Genomic DNA, 10,348 nt, shown 5'->3' with positions numbered 1-10,348 from the left:
CACAGCCGAGACTCAGACCCCTGGGTCCACATCTGGATTTTCTGTGTGCCAGATGCCTTCACAGAACCCCAAGCCTATCAGGCCCTGATCTGGGTGATACCAAATGTGACTCATTTTCCAGCTCCACCTGACTGTTTCTTTCTTAACAGCATACCTATGTCAATGGTCACCTCTCCATTTCCCTGCTCTGTCAGGTCCTATGACGACTTTCAGGTCAGTTTCAGGTCTCCTGTCATCACTGGTAACCTTCAAAATGTTAGGGGACAAGTTAACTGTCTAGACTTTCAAGCAGAGGAGCAAAGGATAGAAAACAGACATGCATTACATCATCTTGAAAGGGAAGTCCAGGGTCTCGTGGTAGAATGGGCACCAGGCAACCATCAGGTGGCTCCACCTTAATTAGCTGTGACCACTGCCAGCTGTTGTAGGTTGAATTGTGCCCCCCACAGATACATGTTACTGTCTTGGCGCTGTTTCCTGTGACATAATTTGGAAACAGGGTCTTTGCACGTGTAATCAAGTTAAGGTAAAGTCATCCTGGATTACAAGGCCCCAGTCCGATGTGACTGGTGTCCTTGTGAGATGAGACACAGAGAAGACGGACATGTGAAGATGGAGGCAGAGAACGGCACCACAAGCCAAGAAGCACCAGGACTACCGGCAGATCCCCAGAACCAGCAGCGAAAGCAGGCCCTGCCGACACCTGGCGTTTGACTTCCAGCCTCCAGGACTGTGAGAGAACACGTTTGCCAACCAGTTGTCGTAGTTTGCAGGTGGTAACATACCACCCTATTCATCATCAAGCTCGGAATGCATATGTTTAACAGCATGCTTTCGTAGAGTTTCACTGATCTTCAGTGCCTCGCAGGGGGGCATTCACACTCCATTCTACAGAGGAGGCCATGAAGCATGAAGCACTCACCCAGCATCACATAGCCTGCTGAGAGGTACAGGTGTGCAAGACCCCAGGTGTGCTGATTCCTGCCTTATACCACTCTGCCTCTGTGAACCTCTGGATCTATGTCTCCATGTAAAATGAGTGACTTGATGAAGTTCTCAGACCCCACCTCAGAACTGCAGAATCAGAAATCCTAGCAGTGGGTCCAGCAGTTTGCACTTTATCCAGCCTTCCAGGTGACCCTGTTTGATGCTTCACCTTGAGAACCACTGTGCTAGGGGAGCTCAGACGAAGAAGCTTCACCTGTAGCTTTCACGGAAGGATAAGGCTTAAATGAGATTCCTAAAGGATAAGTAGAAGTTTAAAAGTCAAAGAAATGGAGGAAAAGGACAGGCAGAGGAAACATTACATACACACATAGAGAACACACAGTGCATTCAAAGAATTACAAAAGCTTGAGAGAAAAAGGCAGTCCATGAGAATGGAAAGGGGCAGTACCTAGAGGGGTGTGGTGGCCCAATTGCATCTTGTGGGTCAGTTTTGTCTTTTAAGTGTGACCTTTGAAAACATTCATAGGTTCTCTGTGATGAAGAGGTTTTGTAAGAAATATGTTTGGGACACTGTACACTACATCTGTCTACACCTTTAGACTCATGGCACATAATAACACATTAAAGACTTAGAATTCCGACAGTAAAAAAATTGTTTAGACCAACATTTCTTAGACTAAATTAGAATACATTTTTCATGTGAAACCTATTAACATCTTGATGTGCAGTCTCTATGTACATTAGAGATCATGGAGAACATCTGAAGTTTTTTGGGTTTTTTTGGAGACGGAGTCTCCCTCTGTCATGCAGGCTGGAGTGCAGTGGCACAATCTCAGCTCACTGCAACCTTCATCTCCCACGTTCAAGCAATTCTCCTGCCTCAGCCTCCCAAGTAGCTGAGATTACAGGCATGTGCCACAACACCCAGCTAATTTTTTTATTTTTACTAGAGATGGGGTTTCACCATGTTGGCCAGGCTGGTCTCAAATTCCTGACTTCAGATGACCCACCCACCTTGGCCTCTTAAAGAGCTGGGATTTCAGGTGGGAGATGGAAATATGGCAGAAACTGGACTCTCCATACTGGACCAAGGGCCAGAGTGGATGAAGTCACAGTTTCATGATTACACTAGCCCTCCATTCAGATAAAACGATGCAGCCCACATCTGAATACACAGAACTATGAAAACATAAAGTAAATATCCCACCAGACTGCTTTATGGTCAGGATGAATTTCTGCCCAATAAGCTACCCGTGAATAGTGAACTGATAATTATTTGTGTAACAGGCTTTGAAAGGCATGAGTTAATACACAGATGATCTGAAATCTCGAAAATAACCAATAATGCTATAATGAGTTTTTCTTATTTTTCTAGGGTGCAAGAATATGCACATCCCCTGAAAAGCCAGCTTTCCCTTTAAAACCCTATTATGTGAATTGGTTTTTGATTTTGATCACGGTTTGTCTCACTTTCCTTGGATTTCTTCTTTCAAGTTTTCTGACAATGAAGTCTCAAATTTTCTAAAATTTGGAGGTCCTTTCCGCTAGGTGACAATGGTTTTGTCACCATCGGAGAGGTCAGAGATTAGAATAGGGATGGCACCTGCTCTGCCTCCTTTGAGCCGGGGCGTTTTTCCAGGAGGAAGGGTTGGAAGGTGACCAAGGCCATGGGATTTTAGGAGTTCTTATCAAAAGCCTCAGACAAGTTTAAGTGCAAGAAGTTGTGCATGTATATTTTTATTATAAAGCACAATTCGTTAAAAGGATTGAGTTTGGCCAACAGTTCAAATATTAGGGTGTACTCATCTAGGCCATTTTTCTTCTTTCTTTCTCAAAAAACAAAGTTTTGGCTCTATGCCTATCTAAAAGTGTGGCTATTTTTTGAAGAGTTACTGATACCGTCTCATTATTCCTTGTCATTCTCAAGCCAAAGTATTTCCAGTGGATGTGCCCGTGTTGCTGATCCTCACAGTCACTCTACAGCGTGTAAGAGTGAGAGCCACGCCACGGAAATCACCAGCAGCATGTGCTCATTTTGTGTCTCAGTGTCACAAAACAAGCCACTTTGGTCATTCTCACAGTATTTCAAACGTTTTATCGTTATTATATCTGTGACGGTGATCTGTGATCAGTAGCCTTTGATGCTACTATTAGAATTGTGTGGGGCAACTACAAACCACATCCATATAAGATGACAAACTCAATCAATAATTCCGTGTGCGTTCTGATTGCTCTGCCTACCAGCCATTCCCCCGTCTCTCTCCCCCTCCTCAGGCCTCCCTATATCCTGAGACACAACAATATCGGATGGAGGACAATTAGTAACCCTACAATGGGCTCTAGGTCAAGTGAAAGGCAGAATCGCACGTCTCTCACTTTTACATCATGAGCTCGAAATGAAGTCCCTGAAGGCGGGACTGGATTTCTACAATCTCATGATGAAACTTGAACGATGAGAAACTGCTTCTTATGGAGGAGGAGCAAAGAAAATGGTTTCTTAAGGTAGAATCTACTCCTGGTGAAGGTTCTGTGAACAACAACAAGGGACTTAAACGCTGCATAAACTTAGTGGATAAAGCAGCAGCAGAGTTTGAGAGGACCGGCTCCCGTTTTGAAGGAAGTTCTATTTTAGGTCAAACGCTATCAAACAGCACGGCATGCTGCAGAGAAGCCTTTCACAAAAGGAAGAGTCCATCGCTGTGGCAAACTCCACTGTTGACTTATTTTAAGAAAGTGCCGAAGCCACCGTGACCTTCAGCAACCACCCCCTTGACCATTCAGCAGGCGAGACCCTTCACCAGCAAAAAGATTACGGCTTGCTGAAGGCTCAGATCAACGTTGGCATTCTTTAGCAATAAAATATTTTTAAATTAAGATGCGTACATTATTTTTGATACATAACACAACTGCACACTCAACGGATTATAGTCCAGTGTAAGCATAACTTTTATGTACACTGGGGAAAAATGTATGTGACTCATTTTATTGCGATATTTGCTTTATTGCAGTGGTCTAGAAAGGGACCCACAGTATTTCTGGGGTACATCTGTCACAATCTGTACCTATATAGCACTTCATAGTCGTGATTTATTTCATTATTACAATAGGCTTATGATGCTAATGATGTTAGTATATTATTGTCTGACTTTCACGGATAAATAAACGGATGCACAGAGAGGCTAAACACATCATCCCTGAAAGTCACACAGCTATTAAGAAACAGCTGACTTGGAACCCAGGATACTGGCTCCAGAAACCATGCACTTAACACCGTGCAAGGTGACATTTATCGACCAACAGCTGGTCTGCCTCGTCATGACCTGGTTTGCTTAATTCCTCATTTGCTTTCGGAGTACTTCACAGCCTCCTGCAGGCATCTGCCCGCCTCTCCATGGGGCTGTTGCCTGGGCTGGCTGGTCCACAAGAAGGCTCTAGGATCACACCATTAGTGACTGGCTAAAGAGCCTGTGTGACATGGTCATTAAAACAAAACTTGGCAGGTCAAGAGATTGAGACCATCCTGGACAACGTGGTAAACCCCGTCTCTACTAAGAATACAAAAATTAGCTGAGCGTGGTGGCGTGTGCCTGTAGTCCCGGCTACTCAGGAGGCTGAGGTAGGATAATTACTTGAACCTGGGAGGTTGCAGTGACCTGAGATTGTGCCACTGCACTCCAGCCTGGCGCCTGGTGACAGAGTGAGACTCTGTCTCAAAGAAAAAACACTTGGCTTCTGGTGCTGACCTCATGATGTACTCTAGCTGTGAGCCAGACAAGTTTCTCTAGGCCAGGTTCCCCCTTACAACTGCTATCCCCAGAATCTAGAGAGCTGCCCCCACTTCTCAGACCTTCCACCAATGACTGGGTTCCCAAGCACCTTCCGGGGAGTCAGGAGGATTAAAGGAGACGTGTTCATTAGAGCAGTTAAAAATCTGGAAATCACAAAGCAACTATATGTTATCCTAAAAGTTTTATGTTTTTATAAGCCTCCAAATAGAAAGCATGTGTTCATACAAACATTTATTAAATAATGAATCAATACATATATTCACCATGAGCTGAAAATGCTTCAAAACTTTTAAAAAATCTAAACCATAATCAAGGGCTTCTAACGGTAGCAACAGAGCTCTAACGTGATTTGGGTGACTTTGGACTATCTATCTTTACTAACATTCACCAAACTCAGACTCACATCCTAAGAAATTAGAAAATACACTCCAGCTTTGTTATTCGCTGATTTGAGGTTTGTGAATTCATCTTCCCGCTAAAATGTATTTGTCACGCCAAAGTCATATTCACAGTGTTTGTACATCCACGCAGACATGGACAGGGAGGCAGAAAGTTTGAGAAACTGAATGCACGCTCCCAGCCCAGGTCAAAGCCTCTGCCTTCTTGTCTCAGCTCTCATACTGCAAACGAGAATCCTCCCCACACTGTACTCGGTACCAAGCTTTCTGCATTTTGTGGGGCTTTTTGTTGATGATTCTGCTGTTTAGCATAACTCCCCAACTACAGTGCTATCTAGGGTTCCTCAGTGCTAGAAGGCTGTGATGTTATTTAAGGGGGAAAAATACGTGCATTAGACAAGCCTCATTCAGACTCGAGTTAATAGCGCTGTTGTCCATGAGTTCAGTGTTACTGAATCAATGATATGTATTAAGTAAGGTGTCTGTAAATAGAAACACACATAAAGCAAGCTCATGTATTGATCGGTGGACAAAAATGTTTTGACTAGAGGCTTGCAGTGACCTAACCTTGTGTTTTCCCCAGGAGCAATGCTTCTGTATTTACTAATTCAGAGTCCACGGCGACCTTATAGCATACAACTGCCACGAACGGGAAGAAGCAATTGTAGATTGCTAAGAGAATAATCACAGAAGAGAAAACATTTATTTTTGAAAATCCCAGTAGCTAGCAAGAATCCTTTTCTGGAAAAAATCTGTAGTTCAAGCATCTAAATCCCTGTGTCATACTTTATCCCAGGATTTATATCATCCACCCTCAAGCCAGCCAGAAAACAGCCTGCTCAGCACTGTTCTGCTGATGCCCAGTTCACAGGAGTCCCTATTACACAGCTACTCAGAGCTGCCATTAGCCAGCCACGGTGTCTCAGGACTGCGGCCCAAGCTACCCAGCAGAGAGGCAGGAGGGTCACTCAGGTCCAGGAGTTCAGGGCTGCAGTGAGCTATGAGCCGATGGCACTGCTGCACTCCCGCCTGGGTGACAAAGCATGACCCTGTCTCTTAAAAACTAAAATAAAATAGCTACAAAGAGTATTTTACAATTTATCGTAATCTCAACGGTAGTGGGATAAGAAGTTAACGTTTAATTCACAGCCCAATTAAAGGGCAATATTTGATGAGGTGTTTTCTTGGTGGGACTTGGATCTGGTTTTCAGAGGCCCATTTCTCCTCTTCTTTTTCTACGCATCGTCCCATAGGCCTGGAATCCTCTGAGTCTGTCCAACATTCAATCCACCTCTAAAGGCTGAGCTCAAGCTCCTCTTTCATCTTTCCTCCCTCCCTCTTTTCCTTCCTTCTCTTCTCCAGCGAATGACTGTTGAGCAGCTAGTAGATGCCAAGCCCTGCCCTAAGCACTAAGGATAGGGAAAGTGAGGCCCCTGAGCTCACGGGCTTCATTCCATAAAAGGCAGACAGTAAAAGCAAGGGCCATAAGGAAATGAACAGGAGCTGAAGCTGCAGGTGGGGGTGGGAGGAGGGAGGACAGCAGGTGGCAGTCAGTCTGCGTGAGGAGGCAACGGAGCAGGTCATCGTCAGGGCTGGATGAGGCCAGAGGCAGGAGAATAATCCAGGCAACATCCAGTGTGAAACCTCAGGGAGGCAGAGCACGTCCGTGAGGGAGAACCAGGCATACAGCTCCACAGCGGAAACAAACTTCATCCTTGTCTCCATCCACACATCCATTCCCATCCTGACCACGACTGTGCAACCCAGAACGGGTTGTGCTGCCCCGGAGCACTGGGGTGAAACGTCAGTTTTGGTGGTTGTATATTTTGATCACAGCTTCATTACCATGGAAACCTGTGGACACCATTTTGGCCTTGAACCTGGCAGTGGGGAGTCTTCCTGGACGCCTGAAGATCGCCCTCATTTTCAGCGAGGTTAACGACTTTGTGAAGGTTGAATTCAGGGTCAGCAACTGAGCATAGTGTGATCTTTCCACCCACACACGTGGCTCTTCATTGAGGAAATTTCGGTCGTATTTCATATTCACAGGATTCCTTTTCTGTCGCACTGGTGAACTCTGTCCTCCTAGGACTCTATCACTTAGTCGGATTATTTTGTCTTCTCTGACAATTCCTTTTTGCTCTGAATGAGTTCATCTTTTTCTCTGGATTCCCTTCGATTAGCTGAAGCCAGTTATTTATGAGTCTGTGTTCAGCTGTGCCTATTTTCCCTGAGCTTTTCTCAATATAGGTAATGGTTCTGGGATAATGTAGTTTGAGTTCGTAACCTGTTTCTGTAGTTCTGTGAAATTCATCCCAGGTCTTTAAGGGCTTACCTTATTGAATGTAAGGGTTTTATCGTTTTCTATAATGTAAATGACCCCCGGGGGAGTGAAATTGCCCCCGTTTTTGTATTTTCCACATGACATGCTGGCCCCTCACTGTCCTGGTGCATTTTTCTTCGTGTTCAGAACCTGTCTTGTGCTCATCCTAGGCACGGTGCTCGGGACCAGACCCTACCTGCTGATATGCAGTGCAGGAGGTGTCTCTTTGTTCTCCCCTCAGCACTGTAGTTTGATGCCTGGGAAGACCTAGCTGTGCGCTTTCTCTAAGCCGAAGGCACAGGAGAGCAAATTGGGAAACCCAGCAGAGGCCCAAGGCAGGCTCTATGTGGACGCCTGGGCTCCACTCCCTTTTCAGAGGATAACAGCAGATGGTGGATCATTCCCCCACCTCAGGGAAGGGCCTGAGAATGTGCTTCTCCCATTTCCCCAACATTTCTGCTGCCCACCAGACAGAAGAGAGCAAAAACAACAATGCCCACATAGTTCACTTTTATCCTGAGTTTGGGATAGGAGTAGCCGACCCTTACCTACATGCACATGCTGTCTTAATCACTTTAAATATATTGACCAATTTTAACCCTTACAGCTTCACTTTGAGGTGGGTACCGTTCTCATCCCCATTTTACAGATGAGGAAGCTGAGTCACTGAGAAGTTAGGTGTTGCACCAAAAATCACATAACTAGAGGTAGAAGCTGTCTGCCTTCAAAAGTCTGTGCTTGTAGATACTGTCCTAGGCTGGATCCAAGGTTTTGTGTTTCTCTTTCACCAGCCATCTGCACTGTGTGAAGCCTCATCCCCCCATCAGCCAGCCTGCTCCTGGATCTTAGTCTAGGCACTTCTAGGAAGCAGCTCCTCAGGAGGGTGGCAGCAGTGATGCCCTCCACTTCTTCATTTTTCAGACTAAATTCACTAATTCTTCCTCCACCTGCCACTAAAATTCCCCATCATCTGCATTCCCTGTGCTCAGTGGTTTCACCTGCTCCACACTTAATGTCGAAACTAGAAAGAATAGAATAATCCTTGATTCAGATTTCTACCAAACCCTCCTGAATTAATCACCAAGTGACAAAATATTTTACCCTCTAAAATTTTCTCAGCTGTTTCCTTTCTCTTCTCTCCATGCGTGTACAACGATGTGAGTAGAAACCTTCGTGAGTTCCCATTTGATTATCGCAGCAGTTTTTCTGCCTCTTATCATGTGACTTTCAAATCCTCCTTCACACAACAGCTGGTGCAATTTGTTTAAATAAGTCTGGAGTCCCTTGACAAAAAGGTTTCCCACAGCTGGCCCCTCCCCTAGTATGGCGTGTGCAAGGCAACCTTGACCATCTTCCCTATCTCTCTAACCTCATCTCCTTACTCAAGGGCTGGGCTTTGGGAACTCTGGAATAACTACAGTTGTTGTGGGGTATTGTTTTTTGTTTTGTTTAACTAGACAAAGTCTCGCTCTTTCACCCGAACTGGAGAGCAGTGGTGCCATCACGGCTCCCTGCAACCTGGGACTGCCAGACTGAAGTGACTCTCCCTCAGAAGGACCTTCTTCCTTCCCCCGTTCATCACTTTCTGAAGTCATTTTGTTCATTGTTTGACTTCTGGTGGTAAATTTGGGGGCAGGAAGGAAGACCGTTTAGAGCAGCTGAGACTTTGGGGTTTATTTTACAGTTAATGCCCATTTTACTAGGTATTAAATGACAGAGATTCTATGATCCATTTTCATTCTGCCATGTTTGCCCAGATGTTTCCAAGAGAAGTCTTCTTATCTTTTTTGAGGGCATAAGAGGGATGGATGGGATAAAACAGAAGCCCAGAGGCAGGGCTCCTACTCCCTCAGTTTTGTCTGATTATGAAAGGCTTCTTATGAACGTGACTCTTGAGTTGAAACTTGAAAGATACACGAGAATCAGATAGGTGAAACCATTGTAGATACGTGTTTGAGAATGATGTACAAGGCAGAGAATCTAGAAAAGGCAGTTGTATAAACAGAACAAGGCCAGGGATGGTGGCTCACAGCTGTCATCTCGCACTTTGGGAGGCTGAAACAAGAGGACTGCTTGGGGCCAGGTGTTCAAGACCAGCCTGGGCTACATAGTGAGACCCCCCCACACACTCTACAATAATATTTAAAAATTCACTGTGTTTGGTAGTATGGTCTCAGCTAGTCGGGAGGCCAAGGTGGGAATATCACTTGAGTCCAGCAGTTCGAGGCTACACTGAACTGCGGTGCTACCACTATGCTTCAGCCTGGGCAAAAAAGCAAGACCTTGTCTAATTAAAAGAAAAAAACTGGCCTTTCAGCTGAAACCGCATCTTCCAGTAATTCATCAAAATGACAAGGGAAAGAGGAGAGGCCCCCAACAGATGCTCTATAGGCCTTTCAGAAAACAGGCATTGTTCCTTTGGCCATGTTCGTGCAAATCTGTAAGAGAGGTGGTAGTGTAGATACCAAGGGAAGGGGCACTGTTCAAAAAGGAATCATCCATGTATCCACGTCCCACGACGGTTACCATGGCAAAGCTGGAAAAGTCTACAGCGTCGCCCAACCATGCTGCTGGCATTGTTGTAACAAACAAGGTGAGATTCTTGCCAAAGGAATTAAAGTACATATTGAGCACATTAAGCAGTCTAAGAGCCAAGATAGCTTCCTGAAACGCGTGAAGGAAAATGATCAGAAAAAGAAAGAAGCCAAAGAGAAAGGTACCTGGGCTCAACTAAAGCGCCAGCCGAGCACACCCAGAGAAGCGCACTGTGTGAGAACCAACGGGAAGGAACCTGAGCTGCTGGGACCTCTTCCCTATGAATTCATGGCCTATTCAGTGTTAAAATGAAATAAAATAAAAGACCTCTGGACTGTAAAAATGTTTCTCTTCAT

General features: G+C 45.1%; 1 pseudogene; it reads left to right on the top strand.

Moving 5' to 3' along the window:
* The first annotated feature begins 612 nt into the window (after nucleotides 1-612).
* Nucleotides 613-10,304, top strand: LOC144579824 (large ribosomal subunit protein eL21 pseudogene; annotated as a pseudogene).
* Nucleotides 10,305-10,348: the final 44 nt, after the last annotated feature.

This window comes from Callithrix jacchus, chromosome 16 (assembly GCF_049354715.1).
Source record: "Callithrix jacchus isolate 240 chromosome 16, calJac240_pri, whole genome shotgun sequence".
In the NCBI taxonomy this organism is placed as follows: Eukaryota; Metazoa; Chordata; class Mammalia; order Primates; family Cebidae; genus Callithrix; species Callithrix jacchus.
This window is presented reverse-complemented; position numbering and strand designations above follow the sequence as displayed.